Source organism: Salmo trutta, chromosome 21, assembly GCF_901001165.1.
Source record: "Salmo trutta chromosome 21, fSalTru1.1, whole genome shotgun sequence".
NCBI lineage: Eukaryota > Metazoa > Chordata > Actinopteri > Salmoniformes > Salmonidae > Salmo > Salmo trutta.
Genome location: NC_042977.1, coordinates 6,276,740 through 6,291,592, shown reverse-complemented (window position 1 = coordinate 6,291,592; position 14,853 = coordinate 6,276,740). Strand labels below are relative to the sequence as shown.

Below are 14,853 nucleotides of genomic sequence, written 5' to 3'. Positions count from 1 at the left end.
AGGGTTTAATAAGTACATTTAGCACAAGACTGAATGGAATATTATAGGGAAGCACTGCTCTAGAACACTGTCTTTTACAGCCAGGTCACCCGTGATACAAGTCAGTATTCGATGTCCACCCATGTCTGAGGACCTCGGGAGATGACGTGGAACCCGTGAAAGCTGTTACCTTTAAGTAGGTTTCGGTCTTGCTAGGGCGTCGTGGACAGGGATGGCGGATGGGTGTAAGGATCTGCCTCTGATTCCAAAGGTCACAAGTTCAAAAACAACTTTCTATCGCTGGATTGGTTGTTTTTGTTTTAAGCCTATCCCAAACCGTCAGCCATACCTTAACCATTTTGAGTTAATGCCTAATCTTAAGAATTTGGAGATAATGCCTGAACTTAACCTTAAATGCTTCTAAATGTGATGATTGAGAAACATGGATGAACATCTAATTCTGACATGAGACTGTGAGAGCTGGTAGGTCTTTGAGCTGCATGTGTATTCACTTCACATTATATGCATGCATATCTATGCATTTATTTTATATTGACTAATAGCCTGACATGATAACATGCAGAAACCTTGTGTATGTTTAATGGTGTCAGCATTGCATAACATGTTATGACACATGTCAAGATACCATATCAAAATGACTGACTGACCTGATATCTTTAACTTGAAAACCCCCTCCTACTAGAGAAAGAGAGATATGAAAGGAAAATGGGGTGTGGGGATAAAGAAAGAGCACAGAAGAGATAGCAAGGGAGATAATTTGCTTAGCAATATTCACAACTTTTTACTGAAGATAAATGTGTTACCGATGTCATCGGTTCTGCATACACAGACTACTACCTCTTCACCCATAAAATACGTGAAATTAATCAGTGTTATTTTACAAAGCTTTTTGCTTCTGCACTTAATACACAAAATGCTTAACAGTAACCCTGTCTAGACCCCCAAAGAGCAAGAATAATCACAGTGGAATGGAAAAAATCCTTAAAAGGAAGAAACCTTGAGAGGAGCCAGAATCAAAAGGGGAGGCCTAGCCTCCTCTGGCTGTACCAGGTTGAAGTTAAGAGTACATGATCATATAAGCCAGACAGTTTCTTCAGTTCAAAATGTACATTTGTCAATGAGATATGTTAAAAAAGACAAAATAGCTATTAAATAGTTCAGAGAAAATATGACTAGACAGTTTTCCAAATCAGCGAGGTAACCATTCTCCTACCCTGATGCTCCCTCTACGTGTGGAAACGTGCTTTTGTATCCAGCCTGGGCAGAAGGTAAGGGGGAGTCCCAGCCTGCAGGATGGAAATGTGAAGGTGAGTGAGGGCTATGTCTACCCTACACTCCCCAGGACTCCTGCCCCCTACGGGCCAACTTGTGAAACAGGTCAGCTCATGTGGTCCGGAAATTCCCCCGGCGCAACTGATAAACCATCCGTCTGACTGGGCCATCTCCACAATGGATTAGTTAACATTTCTTGATAAATAAATTAGCCAGTCGAGGGGGTCCACATCAATTTTAAAGGTTGAAATATGATTTGAGAGCACTAAAAAGTGTTTCTAAGACGGGCAATTTCATTTGTGATATATATATATATATATATATATACTGCTCAAAAAAATAAAAGGAACACTTAAACAACACATCCTAGATTTGAATGAAAGAAATAATCTTATTAAATACTTTTCTTTACATAGTTGAATGTGCTGACAACAAAATCACACAAAAATAATCAATGGAAATCCAATTTATCAACCCATGGAGGTCTGGATTTGGAGTCACACTCAAAATTAAAGTGGAAAACCATACTACAGGCTGATCCAACTTTGATGTACTGTCCTTAAAACAAGTCAAAATGAGGCTCAGTAGTGTGTGTGGCCTCCACGTGCCTGTATGACCTCCCTACAACGCCTGGGCATGCTCCTGATGAGGTGGCGGATGGTCTCCTGAGGGATCTCCTCCCAGACCTGGACTAAAGCATCCGCCAACTCCTGGACAGTCTGTGGTGCAACGTGGCGTTGGTGGATGGAGTGAGACATGATGTCCCAGATGTGCTCAATTGGATTCAGGTCTGGGGAACGGGCGGGCCAGTCCATAGCATCAATGCCTTCCTCTTGCAGGAACTGCTGACACACTCCAGCCACATGAGGTCTAGCATTGTCTTGCATTAGGAGGAACCCAGGGCCAACCGCACCAGCATATGGTCTCACAAGGGGTCTGAGGATCTCATCTCGGTACCTAATGGCAGTCAGGCTACCTCTGGCGAGCACATGGAAGGCTGTGCGGCCCCCCAAAGAAATGCCACCCCACACCATGGGTGTGCCACCCACCGCCAAACCGGTCATGCTGGAGGATGTTGCAGGCAGCAGAACGTTCTCCACGGCGTCTCCAGACGTTGTAATGTCTGTCACGTGCTCAGTGTGAACCTGCTTTCATCTGTGAAGAGCACAGGGCGCCAGTGGCGAATTTGCCAATCTTGGTGTTCTCTGGCAAATGCCAAACCTCCTGCACGGTGTTGGGTTGTAAGCACAACCCCCACTTGTGGACGTCGGGCCCTCATACCTCCCTCATGGAGTCTGTTTCTGACCGTTTGAGCAGACACATGCACATTTGTGGCCTGCTGGAGGTCATTTTGCAGGGCTCTGGCAGTGCTTCTCTTGCTCCTCCTTGCACAAAGGCAGAGGTAGCGGTCCTGCTGCTGGGTTGTTGCCCTCCTATGGCCTCCTCCATGTCTCCTGATGTACTGGCCTGTCTCCTGGTAGCACCTCCATGCTCTGGACACTACGCTGACAGACACAGCAAACCTTCTTGCCACAGCTCGCATTGATGTGCCATCCTGGATGAGCTGCACTACCTGAGCCACTTGTGTGGGTTGTAGACTCCGTCTCATGCTACCACTAGAGTGAAAGCACCGCCAGCATTCAAAAGTGACCAAAACATCAGGCAGGAAGCATAGGAACTGAGAAGTGGTCTGTGGTTCCCACCTGCAGAACCACTCCTTTATTGGGGGTGTCTTGCTAATTGCCTATAATTTCCACTTGTTGCCTATTCCATTTGCACAACAGCATGTGAAATTTATTGTCAATCAGTGTTGCTTCCTAAGTGGACAGTTTGATTTCACAGAAGTGGGATTGACTTGGAGTTACATTGTGTTGTTTAAGTGTTCCCTTTATTTTTTGAGCAGTATATATATATATATATATATATATATATATATTTATATATATATATATATATAAAAGAATAATAACAATTATTGTATATTTTGTTACTGTTGTGTGCTACCCATTTGGGTCTCTTTTTTGTGCTACCAAAAAGCTACCTACAACTAAATGAAAGCCTAGGATGGCTCAGACATTTTTTGTTGTATTTTCCCACATGGTATTTTTGGACACTACTCAGCTCCACTATATACCCTTGTTTAAAAAGTCTCTCACCTGAGAAACTATAGGAAGTTGCTGTAAAGATTTCTCTAGAAATCTGGAGAGAAAGAGTGAAAATATGAGTGTAAACAGCTTCCTTACAGTCTTTTTAAATTACATTATCTTATATTTGACTACATGTGTAAACATGCTTTCACCTACACCACAGTTGTTTAAAGCCTATAGGCTTTAGCTGAGCTGGCTTACAGACTTGGATTGCACTGATAAACCAGCTTTAATACTGTATGTAGTGCTTATACCTACTTGAGATTGTCTCCTTCCAGCAGGTTTCTGTTGGTTGAGATCTCCACATCCAGAGCCAGCTTAACATCCAGAAGCTCATGGTAGGCCAGGATCTGGTTGTGGAGGTCAGTTTTGGCCACCTCAATGGCCAACATTAAGCTGGAGAACTGAGCATGGTACCCTGCCACACCCATGTTGAATTAGGACTGTGCTTCTGCAAAGTTCTGCTCCAGGGACATGTTCTGGAGAGCAGGGTAGAGAGAGCAGAGGAATGGAGGAGTGTGAGGGGGGGATTCAGGACAGAGTAGGTTAGGAGAATAAAGTAGTGAGAAAGATTAAGGAAAATGGGGAAGAGGAAAAGAGGGTAATGAAAGGGGACAGGAATGGAAAGAGGGAGAAGAAAGATGAACAGGAAAGCAACGGAAAGAAAGGAGGGGAGGGAGATTATGAACACTACACCACAGTATTTAGCTATATTAAATCTGAAGAAACTGTGATTACAGCTTGCAAGTAATAACGTCAACGAATTATTAACCCATCTATCTTCAGAGCTCGTGCTACTAGGTGACCTAAACTGGGACATGCTTAACACCCCAGCCATCCTACAATCCAAGCTTGATGCCCTCAATCTCACACAAATTATTAATGAACCCACCAGGTACAACCCCAAAGCCGCAAACACTGGCACCCTCATAGATATCATCCTAACCAACGTGCCCTCTAAATACACCTCTGCTGTTTTCAACCAAGATCTCAGCGATCACTGCCTCATTGCCTGCACCCGTAATGGGTCAGCGGTCAAACGACCTCCACTCATCACTGTCAAACGCTCCCTGAAACATTTCAACGAGCAAGCCTTTCTAATCGACCTGGCCCTGGTATCCTGGAAGGATATTGACCTCATCCCGTCAGTAGAGGATGCCTGGTTATTTTTTTTAAATGCCTTCCTCACCATCTTAAATAAGCATGCCCCTTTCAAGAAATTTAGAACCAGGAACAGATATAGCCCTTGGTTCTCCCCAGACCTGACTGCCCTTAACCAACACAAGAATATCCTGTGGCGTTCTGCATTAGCATCGAACTGCCCCCGCGATATGCAACTTTTCAGGGAAGTTAGAAACCAATACACACAGGCAGTTAGAAACGCCAAGGCTAGCTTTTTCAAACAGAAATTTGCTTCCTGCAACTCAAACTCGAAAAAGTTCTGGGACATTGTAAAGTCCATGGAGAATAAGAACACCTCCTCCCAACTGCCCACTGCACTGAGGATAGGAAACTCTGTCACCACCGATAAGCCCACTATAATTGAGAATTTCAATAAGCATTTTTCTACGGCTGGCCATGCTTTCCACCTAACTACCCCTACTGCATTCAACAGCACTGCACCCTCCACAGCTACTCGCCCAAAGCCTCCCCCATTTCTCCTTCTCCCAAATCCATTCAGCTGATGTTCTGAAAGAGCTGCAAAATCTGGACCCCTACAAATCAGCTGGGCTTGACAATCTGGACCCTTTCTTTCTAAAATTATCTGCCGAAATTATTGCAACCCCTATTACTAGCCTGTTCAACCTCTCTTTCGTGTCGTCTGAGATTCCCATAGATTGGAAAGCAGCTGCTGTCATCCCCCTCTTCAAATGAGGTGACACTCTTGACCCAAATTGCTACAGACCTATATCCATCCTACCCTGCCTTTCTAAGGTCTTCGAAAGCCAAGTCAACAAACAGATTACCGACCATTTCGAATCCCACCTCACCCTCTCCGCTATGCAATCTGGTTTCAGAGCTGGTCATGGGTGCACCTCAGCCACGCTCAAGGTCCTAAACGACATCCTAACCGCCATCGATAAGAAACAATACTGTGCTGCCGTATTCATTGACCTGGCCAAAGCTTTTGACTCTGTTAATCACCACATCCTCATCGGCAGACTCAGTAGCCTTGGTTTCTCAAACGATTGCGTTGCCGGGTTCACCAACTACTTCTCTGACAGAGTTCAGTGTGTCAAATCGGAGGGCCTACTGTCCGGACCTCTGGCAGTCTCTGTGGGGGTACCACAGGGTTCAATTCTTGGGCCAACTCTTTTCTCTGTATACATCAATGATGTCGCTCTTGCTGCTGGTGAGTCTCTGATCCACCTCTACGCAGACGACACCATTCTGTATACTTCTGGCCCTTCTTTGGACACTGTGTTAACAACCCTCCAGACGAGCTTCAATGCCATTCAACTCTCCTTCCGTGGTCTCCAACTGCTCCTAAACAGAAGTAAAACTAAATGCATGCTCTTCAACCGATCGCTGCCTGCACCTGCCCGCCTGTCCAGCATCACTTCTCTGGGCGGTTCTGACTTAGAATATGTGGACAACTACAAATACCTAGGTGTCTGGTTAGACTGTAAACTCTCCTTCCAGACTCACATCAATCATCTCCAATCCAAAGTTAAATCTAGAATTGGCTTCCTATTTCGCAACAAAGAATCCTTCACTCATGCTGCCAAACATACCCTCGTAAAACTGACCATCCTACCAATCCTCGACTTCGGCGATGTCATTTACAAAATAGCCTCCAATACCCTACTCAACAAGCTGGATGTAGTCTATCACAGTGCCATCTGTTTTGTCACCAAAGCCCCATATACTACCCACCACTGCGACCTGTACGCTCTCGTTGGCTGGCCTTCGCTTCATAATCGTCGCCAAACACATTGGCTCCAGGTCATCTACAAGACCCTGCTAGGTAAAGTACCCCCTTATCTCCGCTCACTGGTCACCATAGCAGCACCCACCTGTAGCACGCGCTCCAGCAGGTATATCTCTCTGGTCACCCCTAAAGCCAACTCCTCCTTTGGTCGTCTCTCCTTCCAGTTCTCTGCTGCCAATGACTGGAACAAACTACAAAAATCTCTGAAACTGGAAACACTTATCTCCCTCACTAGCTTTAAGCACCAGCTATCAGAGCAGCTCCCAGATCACTGCACCTGTACATAGCCCATCTATCATTTAGCCCAAACTACTACCTCTTCCCCTACTGTATTTATTTATTTTGCTCCTTTGCACCATATTATTTATATTTTAACTTTGAACTTTCTTCAAACTACAAATCTACCATTCCAGTGTTTTACTTGCTATACTTTATTTACTTTGCCACCATGGCCTTTTTTGCCTTTACCTCCCTTATCTCACATCATTTGCTCACATTGTATATAGTCTTATTTTTTTCTACTGCATCATTGATTGTATGTTGTTTTACTCCATGTGTAACTCTTTTTGTATGTTGTCGAACTGCTTTGCTTTATCTTGGCCAGGTCGCAATTGTAAATGAGAACTTGTTCTCAACTTGCCTACCTGGTTAAATAAAGGTGAAATAAATAAATAAATAAAAAAAACGAATTGCTTGCACCTGTGTGTGCTTGCCAACTCTGCAGGAAGACTCTGGAAATCTCGTTATAAGTCAGAGCCGAGAAAGCAGGCAAGGGGTTGTGGGGGAGCTGGTTCTTTGATGGACATGGGGTTTTGTAACCCTCGCAATTAACCGGTTTGCACTCACTAATGGTGGGAGGTTGTCATTCGCTGCTGTGTAGGGTGGCTGCCGACGAAGTGAGGTATTGAGGGGGAATTTGGGGAACCAGGTAAGATAGTGGGGTTTCTAGGGGTGATAGCCCTCTCCCCTGTGTTAGTGAGTTGCAGCGCACCCTTCTATTCAATGTATTTAATCAGGCTAAGCCCAAGCATAGGTTACAGCATTTCTCTACCCTATTGTGGTTTTCTGCATTCACAGTGATTTAACCTGAATCCTAGTGTAGCCTAGCTGTTGATCCTGTTTAGTCCCTTGTAGATAATTCAGTGCACCATGGATACACTGTCTACAGCTTGCCATGCTGGCCGGCTCAATAGAAATGCACATACTCAAACCTCATGGAGGGGTCTCATCAGTTGGAGAAGTGAAGTGTTTTTAAATGCGACATTTTAAATGTTCAATGTAATGTCTCCCATTTGGTCTTTTAGCCTTTTAAAATACAGCGTGGGTTGTGAGGGGCAAGCAGAAAGGTGACTGCAGACTTTAGCTTAGTGGGCTGGGATCTATATTACTTTATCACGTGTGGGTCTTTTGACCGTGTGTATTTGGTTCCTGTTTGCAGGGAATTTGCACGTTTTGTAGAACTGCTATTTATTGGGCTAAGCCCTTATTTGCAGTGCAGTCACATGTTTGTGTAACCTTTTGCTGCTCAGGTTGCAGTGTAACCGTGTGTTCTCACTATTGTGTGCACTGTCACCTAGTGTGTAATTATGCTCATAGCCTGCTCCTTAAACCAGTTTGTTCTTATAGGCCTGTTCAGGTTGAGTTGTATAGGCTCCCTACTAAGTCATGTACTCCATGCTGTCCTATGAATTTGCCTAATAAAGACGCTTGTTTGCTACATCTGTATTAAGTTATGGTGTGTCGAAGCCTCTGACGCCAGACCATACTGTTAAAACAAAAGTGGAGGCAGCGCTACGCTACTCTGCTCAATCCAGTACATGTCTGTCTCAGGGGCAGTGTTAATTTCGGAAACTAAGCTAGTGATGAACATTCGTCAAACACTTGTTGCAATTGACGAGATGACTCAGAAAAAATGAAATCAATTATTTTTCATTTGGGTTGACAAACGAGATGTGACTTCTAAGTGGACTGGACAAGAGTTTGGAGAGATTGATCTTTTCAGTGTTACCGCAATCTGGCAGGGAATGTATTTTTGGTGTAAATAAGCCATGGCTACTCCAAGTGGGAAAAGCTCCTGGCTAAAAAGGGGTGATATTTGGAGCACTTGAACTATGGCGTAGACCAGATGCAACATTTCAATGGGAGATCATTCCATGGTCGCCTCACTCAAGTTTCCCCCAAAACCATGATTTGGTAAAACAGTAAAGTGCATTATCCTCATGATTCCTGTAATGAAAGTGTCTGCCGAGCACCTGGACCTGCTGCTGTGATGAGCAAGCCACTTGATGTGCTCTCCAGCAGAGAGAAAAGGCTTATGATTGTATAACATTTCAAAATCCAATAGCAGGAAATGCATACAGTGGGGGAAAAAAGTATTTGATCCCCTGCTGATTTTGTATGTTTGCCCACTGACAAAGAAATGATCAGTCTATCATTTTAATGGTAGGCTAATTTGAACAGTGAGACAGAATAACAAAAATATCCAGAAAAACATGTCAGAAATGTTATAAATTGATTTGCGTTTTAATGAGGGAAATGAGTATTTGACCCCCTCAGAAAGATTTCTGGCTCCCAGATGTCTTTTATACAGGTAAAGAGCTGAGATTAGGAGCACGCTCCTAACCACATCTTGTTACCTGTGAAAAAGACACCTGTCCACAGAAGCAATCAATCAGATTCCAAACTCTCCACCATGTCCAAGACCAAAGAGCTCTCAAAGGATGAGGCTGGTATGGGCTATAAGACCATCGCCAAGCAGCTTGGTGAGAAGGTGACAACATTTGGTGCGATTATTCGCAAATGGAAGAAACACAAAAGAATTGTCAATATCCCTCAGCCTGGGGCTCCATGCAAGATCTCACCTCGTGGGGTTGCAACGATCATGAGAATGGTGAGGAATCAGCCCAGAACTACACAGGAGGATCTTGTCAATGATCTCAAGGCAGCTGGGACCATAGTCACCAAGAAAACAATTGGAGAGAATAACAGAGAGATTGAGTAACAGAGATTGAACGACTGGGTTTTTAAACCAAGAGAAAGAGGCTGTGATAGGGTAAGGGAAAATGAGCAGGTGTCTTCTGATTAGCGACTGATTGGGGAATGATGATTGCCACCTGTGAGGGGAGAAGGAGAGAAAAGAAATACACACACACACACAGGATACCTGTATCCGTAACAACAATCATAAGCCTTTTCTCTCTGCTGGAGAGCACATCAAGTGGCTTGCTCATCACAGCAGCTCTCTTTTTAGGACAGTTACTGTTAGATTAATACATGACTGCTAGTAGTGGGTATTTTAGTGTTAGCGATCTAGCTGTTTTGAGTTTTCACTTCCTCATGGTGAAAAAGCCGCAAAATAAATTTGCCTGTTATTAGTGCACATAAAGATGTAGGCAAAATCATCTATTGAACAAAAAATGTAAACATAAAATATAACAATACCCTATTCTCAATCCACATCTCATGACAATCACTGGATTTGGTTGCGCATCAAAATATCTTGAATCATGTATTCCCGCTTGGACATGTTAAATGAAACAACTGGTTTCTTGACTAGCCCATCCATCTCAGTAGTCTAAAGCACTGTAAATGTATAAGGTGAATGATTAAAAAAAAGTATTGCGTGAAGCTACAGAAAACAAATGGTGCGACTAAATCATGGGCTGTTGCCACAAAGTTGGTGGCACTGGGGAAACAGTCTGGAGCCATGTCAAGGTGTGTTTTTTATATCTTTATCTGCTGCAGGGTAATGTATTCCTCTGCCAATTTGGCTGTGGGGAAGAAAATCATGCAATAGGATGTTATACAGAAAGGTTTTAGGACCAGATATAACAGATACGCTGGGAGTCGAGAAGCAGGGGCAGTTGGTGAGTTTAATGCAATGAACGATACAAAACAAGCGTATTGTCTGGACATGAAACAACTAATACTGGCTGGGGAATGAACCTGAGGGAGTGACAGATATAGGGGAGGTAATCAGTGAAGTGATGGAGTCCGGGGAGTCTCATAATGAGGCGCACGTAATGATGGTGCCAGGTGTGCACGTAATGATGGTGCCAGGTGTGCACGTAATGATGGTGCCAGGTGTGCGTAATGGTTGTCAGAGCCAGTGATTAGTAAACTGGCGACGGCGAGCTTCGGGGGAGCAGGAGTAGACCTGACATAAGGCTATGTACGTTTGTGCACATGGAAGTCAGAGATTTATGTTAACTATAGGTTTTTAAGTAAATAAAAATGTGATATGACTAAAGGGAATTTAGTTGATTAAAATGGCCCACTTTTTGTCCTTTTGACAAGAACTAGACAATTTGATTTCAAATGACAAATTTGACTTTATTATATTTTAGTCAAAATGACAGACTAGACAATCTTAAAAAGAGTGCCAAAATGAACACTGCTCTCGGTTGGTCTGCAAGCTTTATTACAGTAACTATTTGTATTATCAACTTGGTTGGTGTTGTAATGTCTTGGACGAGCAAAGATCATGACAGCGAAAAACATATTGTAACAGTCGTCGTATATAGTGGACCAAGGCGCAGCAGGTTGAGTGCTCATATTAAGTTTTATTAGAAAACGAACAAACAGTAGTGCAAAAACAACTTCCCACAAAAGACAGGTGAAAACAGGGCTACCTAAGTATGACTCCCAATCAGCAACAACGATGTACAGCTGTTCCTGATTGAGAGCCATACGAGGCCAACAAAGAAATACACAACATAGACAGTGCATAGAAATACAAAACATAGAACATAACCAAAAACCCCGGAATACTCTAAACAAACACCCCTCTACATAAACACATATCCCAATAAACCCCGAACCACATAAAACAAACACCCCCCTGCCACGTCCTGACCAAACTACAACAACAAATAACCCCTTTACTAGTCAAGACGTGACACATCTGTTTCATGAAGGAACAGTTTTTTTTTTCAACAGGAAAAAACATTGACTGCAACTGAACTGGTGCCTGTTTCCTCTTTGAAAGTCTGCCTAGTACGTTCATAGCTGTGTGATCTGTGGCAGTAGGGACTTTCATACAGATAACCAAATACAAATTCAACCACTTCCTTTGTCTTCTGCATACTACTTCCTGACGTGATTTAGCGTAAAGTCTGATAGGGATCTGCTGGGTTTCGGTTCGATTATGAAAAATTTAGAACTTTTCTTCAGTTTCAAATACATTTTTCACATTAAATGCATTATGAAATAATGACATTAAAATGATTTGACCTTTTTAATGGAAATTCAAAAGCCAAACATAGTGAGCATTCAATTGCCAAAACATTGAAAATATTCGATTGTCTCTGTCTGGTTCACATCGGGTAGACATCAATTGAACAATAGGAAATGACTATGAAATAAAATATTTCAGGTGTGCATATTACTTAGTTGCTATTTGATTACTTTATTTTTAATTCCTTCAACTCATAATCTCATCTCTGCTCAGGCAGTAGCAGACAGACAACATTCGCTGTGCTCGCCATACTGTACTGTCTTTAGTCATCCTATTTAGCAAGGCTAGCCTGCTGCAGAGCTGGTTACTAGTTCTTCAAAGTAGATGAGGCACACTTTCACAAACTGTCTCTATCCCTCTCTGTCATCGTTGTGTAATTTCCTCTCTCATGCGGTCTGTGTGTATCTAACCTAACGTAGCAGGGTCAAAGTGCATCCATCTCTGTCTGAGCCGGAAAAAACAGGCGCATTGGGCTCACAAAAAAACTGAACTGAATGGAATTCATGTAATTGAACCGATGTCGGCCAATTAGTTTAGTAACCCCCCCAAAAATGAAATGTTGGTTAATCGCTCAGCACTACAGTGTACTGAAGAAAGTAAATTTTTGTAAACAGTTGCTTTAGCTAGGAAACCGTGTGAATTTTTTTTTGCTTTGTTGGTAAAGGCACAGTTTGCAAAGTCTTGCTAAGTTGTTTTTACTGTAGTTTTATCTTCTGAAATTGACCTTGTGATCTTACTCTGGTGGGGCTTCTCTATGTGGTAACAGTTCTACTGTGTCACTGTGTGGCGTTAGTGGCAGTTGTACTCCACGATAGAACAGATAAACTGGGACTTTTGAAATCAAAATGTTAGGTGTCCCCTCCCACCCCCAAATCCCCCATGACTTTAATGTATAGAGATTACACCAGAGGTAGCCAATAATACATTATAGACAGGCCTCTACATTAATCATGCATTGATGTCAAAGAGACTTGCGTGAAAAAATGAAATGACGACTTCCTAACATGGATCTCAAGTATGCAGATCTCAAGTTGTGATCTTGGCCCATTGTGCAATTTTAGTGTGAGGTGAAGTAGCTAGATGGAGGGTCAACTCACTGAAGTGACCAGGCATTGGAACTCTAGACTGAGCGCCTGCAGCTCCTTCCAGGCCCCTGACATTTCCATCTTGGCCTCTGAGACGGCCTCTGAACTCTTGGCAGTAGCTGTCTGTATCTCTTCTACCTGCAAGAGGAGAGAGACGCTCCTTGTTAAAACAGTGTGTGACGTATTGTTTACACTTTATTTTTCTACATTTACTTTCTTTGGGATTAGCTAATTTAAACAAGCACCATTTTGTGACTTGGTACCTTGAAGTTACCACTCAGTATAGTGTTGCACTATACTGATTACCAGAGAGTATCAGAAGAATGCTTTGTTGCTGACAAAAACAGACACCAGGCAAGGGTAGGCAGGTAGCTGGGTCGATACTGTAGGTGCAGTAAATCGTTGAAGTTAGCATAAGGTGCTTGTACACACCTTCAGTTTGTAGTAAGCGTCCGCCTCCTCTCTGTGTTACTGCACAGACTTCTCGTACTCCATCCTGATCTTGTTGAGAGCGGTGGAGATGCCGAAAGACTTGCCTGTGTCCACCTTGATCATCAACACAGACGTGTCTTTAGCCGTGGCGCACAGTTTGGACTGCAGAGTGGACAATTCCTGTGTGGATAGATGATGGACAGTGATGTACAGAGTCAGGTATTTGCAATGAACACAAACATTTAGACAACCAGATATCAAAATAATGACACATTTACTATTCTCATACTTTCTTAACGTAAAGATTTAATTCTCTGTACCTCCTGCATCTTGGTGACAAAGTCCAGTTCATTCTTCAAGCTTGTGTACTTGGCATCCAAATCAATACGTAATTCGGATGCCATATCTATGTCCAGGAAAAAAAGTGATAATAGTACATTTCAGCTACTGTACATCTACAAGAACATGCTGAACAAGTTAGAGGGACAGATTAAAAAAAAATGCTCCACCACCATCTTTGTTCTTCTCTTTATCTTCTTCATGGCTGAAATGTCAGTCCAGCTGAAACTTCATACCTTGCGCAAAGTCAAACCTGCAACATAACATGCAGCCAACCATTTCAATGTAAGGTATAGAACAGATCCATCTACCCCCAAGCTTGTCTATTGAGGGGCAAAATGAATCTGAGACTAGGGTAAAAGGGTCACGCAACATAAAAGCTATCCTGTCAAGGCATAATTTCAACAAATTGAAGAATCTTAAAGGGTCACGGCTAACAGTTTTCAGATAGTTTTATCAACCCAACATAGTAATAACTGGTTGGACTCTCCTGAACTGCAAACACACAACAGATATACTAAAAAGGACAACAACAACTGAGATTAAATAAAATCAGGAGCGAGAATTGCCACTGACCTGACACACCCTCTCAACCAGGAGAGGTTTGGGTCTGTTGTATTCAGCGCATGTGACAAATTAAATTTGATTTTATATGACGAGGTTCCCAAAAGACTAAAACTGTCCCGTTCAGTTGTGCTGACATTTAAATCATGTTTGTATCAGGGTACATGAAACATTCCTTTGATGTTGTGGGTACATTACAAGAGATAGGTTCCCAAAGCGCAAAATATGCTCAGTTGTGATGACATTCATATAATGTTATAAGAATGTTGACAGAACACCTGGTCTAAGTTCCCAGAACATTTCATTAAGTTATGCGAGTTGTCTGGGATGTTGCAAGATTATTGTGATATTCATTTAGGTTGCACAAGAGAGAAAAATGTTGCACAATGTTTCACAATTTCAAATAAGTCTGTTTTTATGACGTTCATAGCATATTTGTTTTCGGTTTAACATAATATTCCATTGATGTTCACGCAATATATAGTGAACAAAATATAAATGCAACAGTTCAAAAGATTTTACTGAGTTACAGTTCATATAAGGAAATCAGTCAATTGAAATACATTCATGAGTGCCTAATCTATGGATTTCACAAATGGGAGCCTTAAAAAAATGTAAGGGCATGGATCAGAAAACCAGGCAGTAGCTGGTGTGACCACCATTTTCCTCATGCAGTGCGACACATCAGGCTGTTGATTGTGGTCTGTGGAATGTTGACCCACTCCTCTTCAATGGTTGTGCGAAGTTTCTGGATATTGGCTGGAACTATAACACGCTGTCGTACACGTCGATCCAGAGCATCCCAAACTTTGTCAATGGGTGACATGTCTGGTGCATTATCATGCT

The 14,853-nt window shown here is 42.7% G+C and overlaps 1 pseudogene; it reads right to left on the bottom strand.

The window, feature by feature from the left end:
* Window positions 1-647: 647 nt before the first annotated feature.
* LOC115156576 (thread biopolymer filament subunit gamma-like) lies at window positions 648-14,462 on the bottom strand (annotated as a pseudogene).
* Window positions 14,463-14,853: the final 391 nt, after the last annotated feature.